Genomic DNA, 20,070 nt, shown 5'->3' with positions numbered 1-20,070 from the left:
CTTTAACCAAACACACCTGATTCGATGCATCACCTCGTCTGTGAAAGACCTCAGGTGGGTGCATCGTTCGTGGAAGAGTCCAAGACCCCAGGAGGGCGCATCAGGAAAAAAGTTCGCAATACACCACAGCATGGCAGATCTCATTCCTTGTTCTGCTATTCGACACAATAAACGGCAATCCCCAAAAAGGGAAAGCACACCGTTCCTGGAGACACTGCAATACCAGGCCGATGCTTGGAGTGGACGGAGCAAGCCCCGCTCCAGCTCCATGATCTAAAAATCCATTTAATATGTAGTCCCCGGATGGGGGACGTATCAGATATTAAACTGATAAGAACAGATTTTTTTTCTTTCGAAAAAGTTTTATTGTCAACAGTTACATTTTTTCCATTTGCATTTTTACTTTCACACACATTTTTCTTTTCAAGCACACATTAAAACAAGCCATATAATATATAATAAATACACATGGTAAAATGAAAGAAACAATCATTGTTAAAAAACATTTGATTAAAACCACAGTGTTTTGCTTGTTTTTAAAAGTCCATATTTGAGGTGTGTTTAAAAGGTGCGATCGGTTTCAAAAGTAAAATACAAATTTAAAAAAGCAAACAAGCCTCATATGCATGTTAATAAAACCAATTTCATTGATAAAACACCATAAAAACCAATTTATTGGATAAAAACCAATAAAAAAAACCATCTGTTGTGCAAGACCGGGGGTGAGTCCTCATCAAGTCGGTCTTCACCCCACTCTCCAGAACAGGGACATGAGATGCTACTTTACGGGCTCAGCGGAGATCCCCTCTCCTCCGGCCCGCTGGCCCGCTGTTCCCGTAGCCAGAATGGTTAGGGTGCATCTACGGGCAGCCAGGGTCGGTGCCTGCCGGGACCCTCTCTGTGCGACCCCGGCCCCCCCGTCCGAATATCGACGTCCGGTACCCCTGCAGCCTTGATGTTACCTTTAGCTCGCATGCATGGAGGGTTACCGTAACGCGCTTCCCCACCAGCAGGTTTCTGGTGGCCCAGATGGCATCCTTGATGACGTTGAGGGTGAGCCAGAGCGAGGTAAATTTCTGTGCCGTCAAGTCCTTCAAACTTGTTTGGCCCCACTTAGTGTGAGGCCCGGAACTGGACTCACCGGTTTCCGGTCCTGCACAACAGAAATGAGAGACTTGTGTTTAGTTAAATGGTGACATCTTCACTCTCTAAAAGGTATTTCTTTAAAAACTTTTTTATAAAACTGTAGTCTTTAGGCAAGTTAAAAGACACTGGGGTTTTCAAATCTACTGGTAAAATTTTCAAAGTTCTTAGGTAAGACCCCATCCAAAATCGCGCCATTGCAGCCGTCTTGTTTTCTTTGGATGGGGTCATGGCATAACTGATGTGCAAGGCGGTGAAGCGGCTGCCTAAAAACAGGTGGGGGTCTGGGAGGCCTTTTCCAACGTTCTCTGGCCTTTTCTTGACTGTCTCCCTCTTCAGGCACTCCCACTTGGACCCCCACAGGAAGTAAAACACCGCCCTCTCCAGTTTCACCAGGAACCACCGAGGGGGGCTAAAAACAGAACAGACAAGTAAAATCAGAGGTAAAATCACATATTTAAAAATAAAAATTTTACCTTCAATCGTCAACTGTCTTAGTCCCCAAAACCCTAGTCTTTTCCTAACTTTCCCTAGCAAGTCAGTCCAGTTTTCCCGTCCTCCACCCTCTTTATCAAATTTAACACCTAAAATTTTAAAGTCCTCCTGTGTCCACGTCCCCCCACGGCCCGAAGAGCTGGGCCTCAGACTTGTTTCTATTGAGTTTGGCGCCCGAGGCCCGACCGTACCAGTCAGTCAAGTCCAGTGCTCTTCGTATAGATAAAATGTCCGTGGTTAAAAGAGTAACATCGTCCATGTATAAGGCACAAGTCGCTGTCAGTCCACCCGTCCCAGGAACGTCCAGTCCTTTGACCCATTTATCCTTTCTCAAGATCTGTGCCAGTGGCTCGATACAAGCCACATACAGGAGAGGAGATAAAGGACATCCCTGATGGACACCACTGTGTATGTTCACAGTTTTGGAAAGATGCCCGTTTACAAGGAATTTGCTGACTAGTCCCTTGTACAGCAGTCCCACCCAGGCTACAAACCTCTTTGTTGGAAAACCCATTTTTTGCAGTACCTGAAAAAGGTACTGGTGCGAGACTCGGTCAAATGCTTTTTCAAAGTCTAAATTTAGGACTACTAGCCGAATATTTCTGTCTCTCGCATAACAGATGGCGTCTCTGATCAGCACTAGGCTGTCTGTTATCTTTCTTCCGGGCACAGAACAAGCTTGATCCGGGTGAATCACGTCCTCTAAAGCCGTTGACATGCGTGTTGCTAAAATTTTGCTAAAAAGTTTATAATCAAAATTTAAAAGTGTTATGGGTCTCCAGTTTTTTAAGTCAGTCCGGTCACCTTTTTTGTGAAGTAAAGAAACTATCCCTATTCTAAAACTGTCTGGAAGTATGTCGAGGGTATCAAACTCTTTAAAAACTGTCAAAAGCTCTTGTCCTAAAATGTCCCAAAATGTTAGATAAAACTCTAGGGGAAGTCCATCCACTCCTGGGGACTTCCCCTTCTTAAAACCTCCAAGTGCTTTTTGGATTTCTAAGATGTTAAAATCTTGGGTTAAAATCTCATTTTGACAGTCAACCCTTTCCTCAATAAAATTTAAAACTTCTTTTGCAGTGTCAAAGTGTACCTTTTTAAAACTATATAATGCCCCATAAAATTTTTCCACATCCTCTAAAATCTCTTTTGTTGTGTTAACCTCCCTATCCCCTGTTTTAACCCTGGTTAACCCCCCACCCCTTGTTATTATTTTCTTAAAAAAATATCTGGTACACTTTTCGCCTTTTTCTATTTCTCTCTCTTTACTTCTTAAAAGGACCCCTTTACTTTTTATATTGGCTAAAACTGACATTTCTTTTTTTACTTCCTGAATTTCGTCGATAAATCAAAACCATTATTTAAAAGATTAAAATACCTTTGTAGTCTTTTCTGCAACCCCAACATGCGTTTCTTTTCCCTACTCTTCTTTTCTTTCCCTATCTTTCTAAAAAACTGTCTTGTCCGGTCCTTTACAATCTCCCACCACTGTGCACGTGTATCGTAAAAGTCTTGGAGGGTCTGCCATTGGCTGAACTGTTCCCTATATTCTAAAACTATATCCTTGTCTTCCAACAGGGAACAGTTCAGCTTCCACAGCCCTCCCCCTACCGTCACACCCATGGGCAGTGAAAGGGTGCAAGACAGCATTATGTGATCAGAGAAAAAGAGGGGGGTTAATGTAGCATCGGTCGGCGGGCAGTCCCTTGTAAAAACGTAGTCGATTCGAGAGGCTTTGGTACTATCACCACTGAACCAGGTGAAGCCCTCCTCTCTTTGATGCAAAATTTTAAAACAGTCGACTAAATTAAAATCTCTGACTAAACCCTGCAATAACACCGACGTTTTGTCCACTCTAAAATCCTCCCCTACCCTTTTCCTGTCTGTTTTGGATAAAACACAATTAAAATCCCCTGCTACTATTAGGGGGGCCCTACCTAGCATGTGGGGTTGCAAGTCTTCTAAAAGCTCATATCTTTCATTCTTTTCCGTAAAACCATATACATTAAGAACATTAAAATCCCTGTCTAAAAAGGTCAGATTTACTAAAAGTGCCCGGCCTTGCCTCACCACAGTGCTGCCCTTCACCAAGATGTTAGGATTATTAATTAAAACCGCAACTCCGTCATTTTTGTTAAAATTTGATCCGCTCCATATGGAGGCTCCTGCTGACCATAGCTCCTCCATTTTCTTGTACCTAGTTAAAAAGGGCAGAGAACACTCTTGTAATAAAAACAAATCTGACTTAAAAGATTTTAAAAGGGACAAAATACTCTGTGCTCTAATGGTGGACCTCACACTTCTTACATTGATAGTAGAGATGGTGAGGGCCATGAGCAGTAGGGTTAAAAAGGTATAAGACATTTAAAACAGAAGACAGTAAAAAGACTACAAAGATACGATTAAAATCATGTTATATCTTGTTGCATTTGCCTTTCCATTTCCTCAGATGAGCTGGGATCAGGAGGGCAAATGCCTGTCGCTTCAGAGGCCACAGAGGAAACCTCTTGTGGCTCTTTTGGCGATGATGCTGTTAGCTTAATGTGCAAAAAGGATACCTCATTAGGGGACTCTAGGGGCCACATGCGCTCCAGATCTACCGAATCGATACTATCAAGCTTATATGCTGCCCTAGATTTTTTCTCCTCCGTTACAATCAGAGGAGACCCCGCAGGTCTTTTTTGCACCTGAGCGTTAGGGAGTGAACACTCTGTCTCACTCCCGGTAGATTCCTGCACCCCATCCGAAACTGTTACTAGTGAGGAATTGGTTTTTTCCTCACTTTCCTCTCCTTCCATGACCATTTCCTGTTCCGTTGCCTCCGCCCCTGTGGCCGTCCCACTTCCTCCTTCCTGCCCAATCCCTGAGGCCGGCTGGGAATTTGAAATTCCCGCCAAAACCTCAGGGACCGCCTCCTCTTTCCTTTGTTCATTCGTTTGTTGCCCATGTGGGGTGGCCATTTTGAGCTTGTTGGCAAAACTTTTAGGGCAGTCTCTGTAGAGGTGGTTTGTTTCTCCACAAAGATTGCACCGTCTGAAATTGGTACAATAATCAAACTGTGACCAATTTCTCTACACTTATGCTTCAGCGAGATGACCAAACCTGCAACCCTTCCTGCAGAGTTTGGTATGTAGCCTCTGTTCTCTCCGAGCACAATCATGGAAGGCAGATGTTTCAGGCCCTGGTAGCCCCCAGCGTCTTCCCATTGTTTAATGGGAATTCGCCAGGAGCATGTCCAAATCCCATCTTCATCTAACACTTTGACAGGCTGGCCTCGAACAGTGCAAAATCTACCCAACCAAACATAAATATCATCTCCAGTCACTGTTTCATTGAACATCCTTACAATCACAGTTTTAAGTGTGTTATCAGAAAGTTTCTCGACAGTGAACATGGAGAACTGGGCTTTAACTGAATCAAACCTTTGCCAAAAGTCATTAAGCAGGGAAGCGGTTTTAAAACTGACATCAAATCCTTTGTTCAAGGGCAGAGTCATCAAACAATTCAGGTCGTCAGATCTAAAAGCTAAGGTCTTTTGGATCAGCTTGCTGGAAAAGTCCATACGGGACATTCCAAGGAGCTTCCCCTCAACCTGCCTGAATAAAAAACGCACGCTGTGGTGCCTCCGCACGCCGGCAGGGGCAGCCGACATGGTGGAGGCACCAACAGCCTAAAAACTTAAAACAACAATAAATACAATAATAAATAACCAAATAAAAAATTAAAAGACCTTACCTTAAAACTTGTTTTAGCCCGAAGCAGCAGAGTTCAATGTACCTCTCGAAGTTGTGTGACTCAAGATATAAAAAGATCTCTAGTCAGGAAACCTCCAAGAGGCGATCGCAGTCTCAACCGTCCGACAAGATATGTGATCTTAGCCAAAAGGCCGAGAAGCGATGCCGCTAAGACGCAGCGGGGAGGAAGCCGGACACGGCGATGCCCATCTCGGCTTTGGTAAGTCTGGGGGACCTAAAAACGCTGGGGGATGGTAGTACCCCTGTCTGCAACGTCACCGGGCCTCGTCACGCTCGGCCTGACGCTGGCACTGCAGCGACGGAAAGTACGGCATCGCTCGTAATTCCCAAACGGTTCGTCGCAGAGCCACGTGCCTTATGTCATGGGAATCCTTGGCTCGAGCCGAACCAGACGCAGGTCTCAGATTGGCTCGTCGCTCTGACGGATATTTCGGGTATTTGGGATTTTGTCGAAAACCTTCTTTTGCAACCTAGCGCCAGGTATTTGGCCCAGTCCCACCCAAAGCAGCACATAAAGCTTCTTTGGAGTCTGCCTGTCAATAATCATCCCAAAAAGGTGGACATTTCCATTCACCTTGGCGAGGGGACCTCAAAACGTGCTAAGGTGGCGTGTCCGAGATGGCTCGAATGGCTATAACTCCAGGAAGGAATGAGATCCCTTCACCCAAATCGGCACACCTGTGCAGGGGCTCAGTCAGAGGCCAGGTGAAAAAGGGCGCTGCGACAGGCCACTCGGTGGCGCTGTAAGTGACAACAAAATTAATACCAATTGAAAAAGGACAACCAAACAACATGGAGACAGCTACAGCTAGGCTGCAGTCAGTCCAATCGACTTTCAAAGTAAGGTCTGTGCTATATTCGAACTGAACCACCCACCAGGGTCCGATTTTTCAAGAGCGTAACTGACTTTGTTTCACAGGCGCACAACACATACCTCGCATGTGACAGAACTCCCCATTCTGAAACGCAAAAAAAAAAAAAAACCCTGGAAAAAAACCTCTTCTGCTTTGTTTCAACAACAATTTCAGGGGAGAGCGCGAACACAGTCCCCCACTACCATAAATTATGCAGCTCTAGATTCCCGCATTTGGGGAATTCGCAGGGGTCAGCATGGCCGGAGTGCAATGGGCAAGCCTCGCCCTAGGTGAACCGCCTTCTTGATTATGGTGTCTCCCCTGCCAGGTAAGTATGAAGTCCCAGGCGGTCAGCCAGAGGTATGATTTGCGTCTCTACCGTCCACACCAACGGTTAGCCCCCCTCCAGGAAAGGAAGGACGGGTGCCTTCCGTTTCTGGCCTGGAAACTGCCAAGCTCATGGGCCGGTGCTTCCCAACGCCGGTTTTAGATGACTCTCTTTAACCAAACACACCTGATTCGGTGCATCACCTCGTCTGTGAAAGACCTCAGGTGGGTGCATCGTTCATGGAAGAGTCCAAGACCCCAGGAGGGCGCATCAGGAAAAAAGTTCGCAATTCACCACAGCATGGCAGATCTCATTCCTTGTTGCAAATACAGTTGCTATTTAATGAAAAGTGAGATACGCACCACATGTGGTGCACATGTGTGCCAAAATTCAACGCTCATTTTTATGCAAATTCTACAGTATTATCGGATAAAACTTACAAAAATGGATTCCTCTGAGTGCCCTGAGTACAGTACAAGTGTTTTCTCTAGGCCTCATAAAAAAATTTCTTCCGACTTCCACCCCCCTCGAGCTGCCTTTTCTAGCCAGGGAGCGTGCACCCTGGCCGGCATGGATGAGTAGGTACGAGGGGGGTGGATGGTACTATTTTTTTGCTAATATCTCCGCGAAGCGGTGGAACCCGGGGCTGAAATTCGGGGGATCCCTAGAGGCTTGAGGGGCCTACCGTATGCGACCACCCTCGAGTTCCTGGGTGGTCCAGTTCCTGAGTTATAATGGTTCAAATTCCACATTTTGGGGGGCCGTAACTCGGACCCCCGGGGTCATAGGGACATGGGGCTAGTGTCGTCGGATAGAGCTCCCAAAGGTCTAATTTTGACCAGAGTTTGGTGTTGTTTCTCCTCTTTTCGAGTGAGTTATGGCCGGTCAAATTTTGGGACTTTTTGCATTTGCGGGTCCATATCTCTGGCTCCCGGGGGTCTTTCGACTTGGGGGAGGTGGCCCCCGGGGTGTTATGGATGGGGGGACAGCGGTGTTCGGTAGGCCTTCTGGAGGTCTTACTCCGTCCGGAGTTTGGTGCAGTTTGGCCCCGTTTTGGCCGTTTTGACCCCCAGGGTCATGGGGACATGGGGCTAGTGTCGTCGGATAGACGGCCCCCTGGTCTGACTTTTTTCTATGCATATTTCTACAGTAAAATGGGATAAAACTTACAAAAATGGATTCCCTGAGTGCTCTGAGTACAGTACAAGTGTTTTCTCTAGGCCTCATAAAAAAAATTTTCTTCCGACTTCCACCCCCCTCAAGCTGCCTTCTCTAGCCGGGGAGTGGATGTCATTAGTCATTAGACTAGAAAATGAATGGGAAATAGACTGGTAAGGGACCAAGGTAATTTACAGTTTATTAGACTAAAAGTGGAATGAGAAATAGACTGGTAAGTCACCAAGAAAATAGTTCCATTTGTAGTTTCTTAGACTAGAGGTGGTATGAAAAATAGACTGGTAACTGAATCAAGGAAATAGTCATATTTGTAGTTTATCAGACTAGAAAATGAATGAGAAATAGACTGGTAGGTGACCAAGGAAATAGTACTATTTGTAGTTTATTAGACTAGAAGTTGAATGAGAAATAGACTGGTAAGTGATCCAAGGGAATAGTCTCATTTGTAGTTTATTAGACTAGAAAAAGAATGAAAAATAGACTGGTGAGTGAATCAAAGGAATAGTCAAATTTGTAGTTTATTAAACTAGAAGTGTAATGAGAAATAGACTGCAAATTGTGCTCTCTAATGTATTAGACTCAAAGTTGTATTAACAGACTACAAATGGGACCTAAAAAGTTATATAAGTAACCAATGCTTGGGCAGTGTCCCTTGCATTCATCCTTTTGCTATTCATCCTTTAGTGTTTTAACAAAAGTAGATATGGCTTTGGACGACTGTCCCTTGTGCTTTCGTGGCTATAATCAGCTAAGCCAACACCTTCGTGTCTTTCACAAGGTGCGGAATGTGAAGGAGCGCAAGCTTCTCCTATCCATTGCTTCTGGGAGAGCTTCTCACGGCGGTACCGGCAGCTGAGGAAGCGGTCAAATCCCACCCCCTCTAGGCAGGTTGCACGGGCAACACATAGTCTGCTATCGGCCCTCAACAGCCCTGGGGAGGAGGAGTGCTCAGAGTCGCAGGTTGACAGACTAGATGAAGAGCCAGCCACCAGGCCTGAGGCAGAGCCAGCCACAGGACCCGAGGAGGAGGTCGCCGGGCCTTCAAAGAAGGCCCACTCCTCCGATGCACCATACCCCTTTCCGGACCACGTGCCAGCCCTAAGTGAGTATGACACTTGTCACTTTGATAACACCATACAATAACTTTCATTAATAAATCTCCTATTTGTAGATTATTAGACTAGAAGTTACCTGAGAAATAGACTGGTAAGTGAACCAAGGAAATAATCTCATTTGTTGTTCATTAGACTAGAAGTTGAATTAGAAATAGACTGGTAAGTGAACCAAGGAAATAGCCCCATTTATAGTTTGTTAGACTACAAGAGAAATGAGAAATAGACTGATAAGTGACCAAGGAAATAGTACCATTTGTAGTTTATTAGACTAGAAAATTATAGTAATATAATTATACATATACACACACATATTATGTATGTATATATATATATATATATATATATATATATATATATATATATATATATATATAATTTATTATATATTTAATTTAATTTAATTTAATTTAATTTAATTTAATATAATAATAATAATAATAATAATAATGTTTGTTAGTGTTTACCTCTATGTTATCGACCTGACTCACCTGGTCCTTCTCTTGTGCTTTCTTTTTGCAGATCAGCTCATTGAGGAGTCCAGGGCCAACTGGGAGGGCATCAACCCCACTCCGAAATTAATAAATAATGTGTCCTCAAAGATTTTTAAAATAAAATTTTTTATTTCATATATGTCAGCTGGCCAGACCAATCTGGCCAGCTTGATGTTTTTGGACAACAGGGCAAAGGTCCGGTCCTGGCTGTCTTTTTTAAAGAAATGCAACATTGCAGAGCCAACTGTGCACCATTACCTAAAAAATGTGGCACAGTTCCTCAAATATCTTAATGAGACCCCGCCGCCCACATGCCGGCTCTCCCGTGTGGCTTTCATTGGGATTAGGAGGGAAATCCAGAACTTGACCCGCCCAGTAAAGCGCAGCGTGGCAGTCCACGAGCTGGCTGTAAAACAAGCCAAGGAGGCCCGCCTGATCCCTAAAGCCACACTGCGAGCTTGCCGGGACTCTGCCAAAAAAATTATTTCTGAGATTCTGGGTAAGTTTTTGAATCCTTTCTCCTCTCATTATTTGGCGATCAATGTGATCCTTTATGCTTCTCTTTTTTTCTGTGAAGATCGTCTGAAGACTAGTCCTGAGAAAAAGGACCAATGGTCTTTTTATGGACACCTCACCACTTACTGGGCCAGCATTTATGGTCACCGTGGAGGGGTGTTCCAAAATGTAACAATTAAAGAGGTGGAGGATGCCCGTGCGACAGCTACAGAAGGCCACTTTGTCATTAATGTGAGTGGTTCTCTTTCTCTCTGTCTCTCGTTGTCCACATGGTTTTCTTTAAAATAAAACTCAGCTTATGCCACTTCTCACTGTTTCTAAAGATATCAGCCCACAAGACCAACCAGGCCTTTGGTGCAGCCGAGCTGGCCCTGGACCAGGAGGAGTATGGGTGGCTTGAGGAATTCCTTTCACTCCGGTCCAACTTGGTAGGGGGACGAGTTGCAAACTACTTCTTCTTTACCTCAAAGGCCAGCTCCTGCAAAAACTTGAACAAGTATTTTCAGGATGCGTGGGCGAGCATGGGGTTACCAGGCACACCCACATTTACTGATGTGAGGACTGCCATCGCCACCCATGTAAGCATTCCTGTACTTGTCCCGGCTTTATGAGTTTCTGGTGTGTGTTTTTCTAACTCTTTGCCTATGCTGTTCTCTCTCCAAAAAGGCAAAGAACACTCACTGCCCGGAAGATAGGCACAAAGTGGCACAGTTCATGTGCCACGACACCACCACAGCTGACAGGTTTTATGCCCTCAACCTTAATGCAAAGCAGGCAGCAGAACACCGTCGCCTCTTTGATACAGCTGTGGTGGGTGAGGAAGCTGATAGTCCAAGGCAGCAAGGTGCCAAGAGAAGAAAGACGACAAAACCCCACAAGATGCCAGCTGAGGAAAAGTCCTCATCCACCAGCCCAACGCTCTCCGACAGCCCTCCCGATGCCGAAGAAGGCCAGAAGTCTGGGAAATCTGCTTCAGTAAGTACAATTTCCCATGGATTGGTTTAACTGTTTGTGACAAGTAGACATGTTCACTAACACTTTGCCTTTCTTATTATTTCTATAAGGAAAGAAGCACATTAATGAAGATGGTCCTCAGACGCAGACTGATGGTGAAGAACTCCCCACTTAAATCACCACAGGAAATAGCGTCTAAAAAGCTGGTGCAGCAAGTAAAAAAAGAGACTGGAGAAATTTAAAAAAAAATCCCGTAAATAATTTATGTAGCTATTTAAATTGTTTGTTTTGATGTTTTTTATGATAATTGTTCTACTCCTTTTATTTCTACGATAAAAAAGTAAGGTTATCTTTTTATTTGTTTTGATAGCCTGTTCCATTTTTCTTTTTTCTTTTTTTTGTAAATAGTTATAGTTAAGGTTAATATCAGTTTGCTCTGAATCTTTCTGAACATGTTTATTTATTTATTTTATTTTTCTTATATAATGCATGTTTCCTATTATACTTTTTATATATTGTGTTTTTTTTGTACAGAACTTTGAGGCATTTTTGATTTTGACTTTACAATGTCTGCAAAACAAAAAGTTCAATAAATATTTGAAATTGAATTAAGGTGTCATTACTTTACACACACTCACACACACTCACACACACACACACACACACACACACACACAAATATATATTACATGTAATAAAAATAATTTAAACATATTTATATATTGTGTGTGTAAATAAAAAGGTATATGTAATGAATACATAATAAATATATAGTATTTCTATACATAAAATGTTTAATAAAAACATATTTTACTATATTTTGAATAACTTGAAATTAGGATGTTTTCACATAAATACACTTCTATTTCAAATGTATTCAGGCCGATCATCATAACCAGTTAAACTGATTATTAGACTAGAAGTTGAATGAGAAATAGACTGAAATAGTGAAATGTATTGTTTATTAGACTAGAAAAGGAATGAGAAATAGACTGGTAAGTGACCAAGGAAATAGTACTTTTTGTAGTTTATTAGACTAAAAGTTTTGAATAAGAAATAGACTGGCAAGGGATCAAGGAAATAGTGCCATATGTAGTTTATTAGACTATAAAATTAATGAGAAATAGACTGGCAAGTGATCCATGAAATAGTGCCATATGTTTTCACATTAATACACTTCTATTTCAAATTTATTCAGGCCGATCATCATCACCAGTTAAACTGATTATTAAACTAGAAGTTGAATGAGAAATAGACTGAAATAGTGAAATGTATTGTTTATTAGACTAGAAAAGGAATGAGAAATAGACTGGTAAGTGACCAAGGAAACAGTACTTTTTGTAGTTTATTAGACTAAAAGTTTTGAATAAGAAATAGACTGGCAAGTGATCAAGGAAATAGTGCCATATGTAGTTTATTAGACTATGAAATGAATGAGAAATAGACTGGCAAGTGATCCATGAAATAGTGCCATATGTTTTCACATTAATACACTTCTATTTCAAATGTATTCAGGCCGATCATCATAACCAGGTAAACTGATTATTAGACTAGAAGTTGAATGAGAAATAGACTGAAATAGTGAAATGTATTGTTTATTAGACTAGAAAAGGAATGAGAAATAGTCTGGTAAGTGACCAAGGACATAGTACTTTTTGTAGCTTATTAGACTAAAAGTTTGAATAAGAAATACACTGGCAAGTGATCAAGGAAATAGTGCCATATGTAGTTTATTAGACTATGAAATGAATGAGAAATAGACTGGCAAGTGATCCATGAAATAGTGCCATATGTTTTCACATTAATACACTTCTATTTCAAATGTATTCAGGCCGATCATCATAACCAGTTAAACTGATTATTAGACTAGAAGTTGAATGAGAAATAGACTGATATAGTGAAATGTATTGTTTATTAGACTAGAAAAGGAATGAGAAATAGACTGGTAAGTGACCAAGCAAATAGTACTTTTTGTAGTTTATTAGACTAAAAGTTTTGAATAAGAAATAGACTGGCAAGTGATCCATGAAATAGTGCCATATGTTTTCACATTAATACACTTCTATTTCAAACTTATTCAGGCCGATCATCATCACCAGTTAAACTGATTATTAGACTAGAAGTTGAATGAGAAATAGACTGAAATAGTGAAATGTATTGTTTATTAGACTAGAAAAGGAATGAGAAATAGACTGGTAAGTGACCAAGGAAATAGTACTTTTTGTAGTTTATTAGACTAAAAGTTTTGAATGAGAAATAGACTGGCAAGTGATCAAGGAAATAGTGCCATATGTAGTTTATTAGACTAGAAAATTAATGAGAAATAGACTGGCAAGTGATCCATGAAATAGTGCCATAGGTAGTTCATTAGACTATGAGTGGAATGAGAAATTGACTGGTCAGTGACCAAGGAAATAGTCCCATTTGAAGTTGTTTGGACTAAAAGTGGAATGAGAAATAGACTGCAAAGTGTGCACTCTTGTTTTATAAAACGTATTTTACAATACATTATGGATAAATTGGAATTAGGAAGATTTCAAATAAAGTAACTGTTAAGTGACAAATGAAATAGCCCCATGTGTAGTTCATTAGACTAGAAGTGATTTGAGAAATAGACTGACAATAAAAAATATTGCTATTTAATATACTGCAAGACTTGCAACATTTGTGGTGCAAATTAACCAAAATCCAACAGTTTTTTCTATGCATATTTCTACAGTATTATGGGATAAAACTTACAAAAATGGATTCCTCTGAGTGCCCTGAGTACAGTACAACTGTTTTCTCTAGGCCTCATAAAAAAATTTTTCTTCCGACTTCCACCCCCCTCGAGCTGCCTTCTCTAGCCGGGGAGGGTGCACCCTGGCCGGCATGGATGAGTAGGTGCGAGGGGGGTGGATGGTACTATTTTCTTGCTAATATCTCCGCGAAGCGGTGGACCCCGGGGCTGAAATTACCTACCGTATGCGACCACCCTCGAGTTCCTGGGTGGTCCGGTTCCTGAGTTATAACGGTTCAAATCCCACATTTTGGGGGGCCGTAACTCGGACGCCCGGGGTCATAGGAACATGGGGCTGGTGTCGTCGGATAGAGCTCCCAAAGGTCTAATTTTGACCAGAGTTTGGTGTTGTTTCCCTTCTTTCCGAGTGAGTTATGGCCGGTCAAATTTTGGGACTTTTTGCATTTGCGGGTCCATATCTCTGGCCCCCGGGGGTCTATCGACTTGGGGGAGGTGGCTTCAGAGAGGGCCCTTCGAGGGCTATCAAGTCACCAAGTTTCAAGTCGCTAGAACTCTTCCTTCCATTTGACTATCAAAAATGTGGGGAGCCATAACTCCGCCCCCGGGGTGTTATGGATGGGGGGGCAGCAGTGTTCGGTAGGCCTTCTGGAGTTCTTACTCTGACCCGAGTTTGGTGCAGTTTGGCCCCGTTTTGGCGGAGTTACAGCTTGGCAAAGTCTGTGACATTTTGGTTAACATTCACCACAATTTTGGATATGTCCGCAAATGTTCCGGATGTGATCCGTGGTCATTCCGTGAATATAATGGTCAAATGGACAAATAGTGGGTTCGTGGGACCCAGGGTGGGGGTCCGCAAGTGGTCCGCAGATGATCCGCAGTCATTGTGTGAACATAATGGTCAAATGGACAAATAGTGGGTTCGTGGGACCCAGGGTGGGGGTCCGCAAGTGGTCCGCAGATGATCCGCAGTCATTGTGTGAATATAATGGTCAAATGGACATATACGGGGTTCGTGGGACCCAGGGTGGGGGTCCGCAAGGGGTCTGCAGATGATCCGCAGTCATTGTGTGAATATAATGGTCAAATGGACAAATAATGGGTTCGTGGGACCCGGGTTGGGGGTCCGACGGGGGTCCGCATCGGTTCCGTGGTCATTCTGTAACTTTAAAGGTCAAATGGACAAATATAGGTTTCGTGGGCAAAAAAATCGTACACCCCCCATTCGGGTAAATGCCACTGTTTTAAACCTGAGGTGTACTGCTCCGTGCGCCACCCTGTGGAGAAGTGCTGAATGGCATGTAGGGGCCTCAAATCTGGGTGGGCTTCCGCGGGGCCCCTCGGGGGTCCAGATCCTCCTGCGCCGGTCAGGGGTCTCCCGTGGGCCGGCGCGGTCCGGCAGACATCGACGCCGCGTCCGTCAAAAAATTTTTGGGGTCAGCGCGCAGGTCCCCTTAACCCACGTACACGAGCCCTCAAACTTATACCTGAATGGACGCTCCAAAAAAAAGGACTTTCTGGAGAAGTCAAGACGTGACATCCCTAGGAGCTTGCCATTCACCTCTTTAAAACAAAAGCGCACGCTGTGGTGCCTCCGCACGCCGGCACGGGCAGCCGACATGATGGAGGCACCAACAGCCTAGAAACTTAAAACAACAATAAATACAATAATAAATAACCAAATAAATAATTAAAAGACCTTACCTTAAAACGTGTTGGAGCCCGAAGCAGCAGAGTTCAATGTACCTCTCGAAGTTGTGTGACTCAAGATATAAAAAGATCTCGAGTCAGGAAACCTCCAAGAGGCGATCGCAGTCTAAACCGTCTGACAAGGTACGTGATCTTAGCCAAAAGGCCGAGAAGCGATGCCGCTAAGACGCAGCGGGCAGGAAGCCGGACACGGCGATGCCCATCTCGGCTTTGGTAAGTCTGGGGGACCTAAAAATGCTGGGGGATGGTAGTACCCTCCCCTGTCTGCAACGTCACCGGGACTCTTCACGCTCGGCCTGACGCTGGCACTGCAGCGACGGAAAGTACGACATCGCTCGTAACTCCCAAACGGTTCGTCGCAGAGCCACGTGCCTTATGTAATGGGAATCCTTGGCTCGAGCCGAACCAGACGCAGGTCTCAGATTGGCTCGTCGCTCTGACAAAATTTTCGGGTATTTGGGATTTTGTCGAAAACCTTCTTTTGCAACCTAGCGCCAGGTATTTGGCCCAGTCCCACCCAAAGCAGCACAGAAAGCTTCTCTGGAGTCTGCCTGTCAATAATCATCCCAAAAAAGTGGAAATTTCCATTCACCTTGGCGAGGGGACCTCAAAACGTGCTAACGTGGCGTGTCCGAGATGGCTCGAATGGCTATAACTCCAGGAAGGAATGAGATCCCTTCACCCAAATCGGCACACCTGTGCAGGGGCTCAGTCAGAAGCAAGGTGAAAAAGGGCGCTGCGACAGGCCACTCGGTGGCGCTGTAAGCGACAACAAAATTAATACCAATTGAAAAAGGACAACCAAACAACATGGAGACAGCTACAGCTAGGCTGCAGTCAGTCCAATGGACTTTCAAAGTAAGGTCTGTGCTATATTCGAACTGAACCACCCACCAGGGTCCGATTTTTCAAGAGCGTAAAAATCGGTGAAAGCGTTGTTTCACAGGCGCACAACACATACCTCGCATGTGGTAGAACTCCCCATTCTGAAATGCAAAAAAAAAAAAAAACCTGGAAAAAACCTCTTCTGCTTTGTTTCACCAACAATTTCAGGGGAGAGCGCGAACGCAGTCCCCCACTACCATAAATTATGCAGTCGAGATTCCCGCATTTGGGGAATTCGCAGGGGTCAGCATGGCCGGAGTGCAATGGCCAAGCCTCGCCCTGGGTGAACCGCCTTCTTGATCATGGTGTATCCCTTGCCAGGTAAGTATGAAGGCCCAGGCGATCAGCCAGAGGTATGATTTGCGTCTCTACCGTCCACACCAATGGTTAGCCCCCCTCCAGGAAAGGAAGGACGGGTGCCTTCCGTTACTGGCCTGGAAACTGCCAAGCTCATGGGCCGGTGCTTCCCAACGCCGGTTTTAGATGACTCTCTTTAACCAAACACACCTGATTCGATGCATCACCTCGTCTGTGAAAGACCTCAGGTGGGTGCATCGTTCGTGGAAGAGTCCAAGACCCCAGGAGGGCGCATCAGGAAAAAAGTTCGCAATACACCACAGCATGGCAGATCTCATTCCTTGTTCTGCTATTCGACACAATAAACGGCAATCCCCAAAAAGGGAAAGCACACCGTTCCTGGAGACACTGCAATACCAGGCCGATGCTTGGAGTGGACGGAGCAAGCCCCGGCTCCAGCTCCATGATCTAAAAATCCATTTAATATGTAGTCCCCGGATGGGGGACGTATCAGATATTAAACTGATAAGAACAGATTTTTTTTCTTTCGAAAAAGTTTTATTGTCAACAGTTACATTTTTTCCATTTGCATTTTTACTTTCACACACATTTTTCTTTTCAAGCACACATTAAAACAAGCCATATTATATATAATAAATACACATGGTAAAATGAAAGAAACAATCATTGTTAAAAAACATTTGATTAAAACCACAGTGTTTTGCTTGTTTTTAAAAGTCCATATTTGAGGTGTGTTTAAAAGGTGCGATCGGTTTCAAAAGTAAAATACAAATTTAAAAAAGCAAACAAGCCTCATATGCATGTTAATAAAACCAATTTCATTGATAAAACACCATAAAAACCAATTTATTGGATAAAAACCAATAAAAAAAACCATCTGTTGTGCAAGACCGGGGGTGAGTCCTCATCAAGTCGGTCTTCACCCCACTCTCCAGAACAGGGACATGAGATGCTACTTTACGGGCTCAGCGGAGATCCCCTCTCCTCCGGCCCGCTGGCCCGCTGTTCCCGTAGCCAGAATGGTTAGGGTGCATCTACGGGCAGCCAGGGTCGGTGCCTGCCGGGACCCTCTCTGTGCGACCCCGGCCCCCCCGTCCGAATATCGTCGTCCGGTACCCCTGCAGCCTTGATGTTACCTTTAGCTCGCATGCATGGAGGGTTACCGTAACGCGCTTCCCCACCAGCAGGTTTCTGGTGGCCCAGATGGCATCCTTGATGACGTTGAGGGTGAGCCAGAGCGAGGTAAATTTCTGTGCCGTCAAGTCCTTCAAGCCCCGGCCCACGCCAAGGATGGCGAGCTGGTACCCGAACTGGGCCCCACCTGCTGGTAGGCACGGGAAATACACGGGGAGCCGGTCTTGGCCCACAGGTCCCGCGCAGTGCTGCAGTCCCAGAGCAGGTGGTGGGCGGTCTCCGGGGAATTGCAGCCGGACCGAGGGCAGATGGGGTTTTTGGCCATGCCTCTGGAGTGCATAACCGCCCTGACAGGGAGGATCTCATGAGCCACCATCCACGATAAGTCCTTGTGCCTGTTCTGGAGAGCAGGGTGAGCCGCATTCCGCCAAACTTGTTTGGCCTCACTTAGTGTGAGGCCCGGAACTGGACTCACCGGTTTCCGGTCCTGCACAACAGAAATGAGAGACTTGTGTTTAGTTAAATGGTGACATCTTCACTCTCTAAAAGGTATTTCTTTAAAAACTTTTTTATAAAACTGTAGTCTTTAGGCAAGTTAAAAGACACTGGGGTTTTCAAATCTACTGGTAAAATTTTCAAAGTTCTTAGGTAAGACCCCATCCAAAATAGCGCCATTGCAGCCGTCTTGTTTTCTTTGGATGGGGTCATGGCATAACTGATGTGCAAGGCGGTGAAGTGGCTGCCTAAAAACAGGTGGGGGTCTGGGAGGCCTTTTCCAACGTTCTCTGGCCTTTTCTTGACTGTCTCCCTCTTCAGGCACTCCCACTTGGACCCCCACAGGAAGTAAAACACCGCCCTCTCCAGTTTCACCAGGAACCACCGAGGGGGGCTAAAAACAGAACAGACAAGTAAAATCAGAGGTAAAATCACATATTTAAAAATAAAAATTTTACCTTCAATCGTCAACTGTCTTAGTTCCCAAAACCCTAGTCTTTTCCTAACTTTCCCTAGCAAGTCAGTCCAGTTTTCCCGTCCTCCACCCTCTTTATCAAATTTAACACCTAAAATTTTAAAGTCCTCCTGTGTCCACGTCCCCCCACGGCCCGAAGAGCTGGGCCTCAGACTTGTTTCTATTGAGTTTGGCGCCCGAGGCCCGACCGTACCAGTCAGTGAAGTCCAGTGATCTTCGTATAGATAAAATGTCCGTGGTTAAAAGAGTAACATCGCCCATGTATAAGGCACAAGTCGCTGTCAGTCCACCCGTCCCAGGAACGTCCAGTCCTTTGACCCATTTATCCTTTCTCAAGATCTGTGCCAGTGGCTCGATACAAGCCACATACAGGATAGGAGATAAAGGACATCCCTGATGGACACCACTGTGTATGTTCACAGTTTTGGAAAGATGCCCGTTTACAAGGAATTTGCTGACTAGTCCCTTGTACAGCAGTCCCACCCTGGCTACAAACCTCTTTGTTGGAAAACCCATTTTTTGCAGTACCTGAAAAAGGTACTGGTGCGAGACTCGGTCAAATGCTTTTTCAAAGTCTAAATTTAGGACTACTAGCCGAATATTTCTGTCTCTCGCATAACAGATGGCGTCTCTGATCAGTACTAGGCTGTCTGTTATCTTTCTTCCGGGCACAGAACAAGCTTGATCCGGGTGAATCACGTCCTCTAAAGCCGTTGACATGCGTGTTGCTAAAATTTTGCTAAAAAGTTTATAATCAAAATTTAAAAGTGTTATGGGTCTCCAGTTTTTTTTAAGTCGCTCTTTTGGCGACGATGCTGTTAGCTTAATGTGCAAAAAGATACCTCATTAGGGGACTCTAGGGGCCACATGCGCTCCAGATCTACCGAATCGATACTATCAAGCTTATATGCTGCCCTAGATTTTTTCTCCTCCGTTACAATCAGAGGAGACCCCGCGGGTCTTTTTTGCACCTGAGCGTTAGGGAGTGAACACTCTGTCTCACTCCCGGTAGATTCCTGCACCCCATCCGAAACTGTTACTAGTGAGGAATTGGTTTTTTCCTCACTTTCCTCTCCTTCCATGACCATTTCCTGTTCCGTTGCCTCCGCCCCTGTGGCCGTCCCACTTCCTCCTTCCTGCCCAATCCCTGAGGCCGGCTGGGAATTTGAAATTCCCGCCAAAACCTCAGGGACCGCCTCCTCTTTCCTTTGTTCATTCGTTTGTTGCCCATGTGGGGCGGCCATTTTGAGCTCGTTGGCAAAACTTTTAGGGCAGTCTCTGTAGAGGTGGTTTGTTTCTCCACAAAGATTGCACCGTCTGAAATTGGTACAATAATCAAACTGTGACCAATTTCTCTACACTTCCCACATACTAACTCTTGGCATGCTTCAGCGAGATGACCAAACCTGCAACCCTTCCTGCAGAGTTTGGTATGTAGCCTCTGCTCTCTCCGAGCACAATCATGGAAGGCAGATGTTTCAGGCCCTGGTAG

General features: G+C 44.4%; 2 non-coding genes and 2 pseudogenes across 2 annotated transcripts; all 4 read right to left on the bottom strand.

Annotated features, from left to right (window-relative positions):
- Window positions 1-189: 189 nt before the first annotated feature.
- LOC132134705 (U2 spliceosomal RNA) lies at window positions 190-365 on the bottom strand (annotated as a pseudogene).
- Window positions 366-6,415: 6,050 nt separating this feature from the next.
- Window positions 6,416-6,580, bottom strand: LOC132134661 (U1 spliceosomal RNA). Its single transcript, XR_009429715.1, has one exon. It is a non-coding gene; the product is annotated as a U1 spliceosomal RNA (small nuclear RNA).
- A 9,741-nt stretch (window positions 6,581-16,321) lies between these two features.
- Window positions 16,322-16,485, bottom strand: LOC132134619 (U1 spliceosomal RNA). Its single transcript, XR_009429674.1, has one exon. It is a non-coding gene; the product is annotated as a U1 spliceosomal RNA (small nuclear RNA).
- A 351-nt stretch (window positions 16,486-16,836) lies between these two features.
- LOC132134681 (U2 spliceosomal RNA) lies at window positions 16,837-17,013 on the bottom strand (annotated as a pseudogene).
- Window positions 17,014-20,070: the final 3,057 nt, after the last annotated feature.

This window comes from Carassius carassius, unplaced genomic scaffold (genome assembly GCF_963082965.1).
Source record: "Carassius carassius unplaced genomic scaffold, fCarCar2.1 SCAFFOLD_61, whole genome shotgun sequence".
Taxonomy (NCBI): domain Eukaryota; kingdom Metazoa; phylum Chordata; class Actinopteri; order Cypriniformes; family Cyprinidae; genus Carassius; species Carassius carassius.
This window is presented reverse-complemented; position numbering and strand designations above follow the sequence as displayed.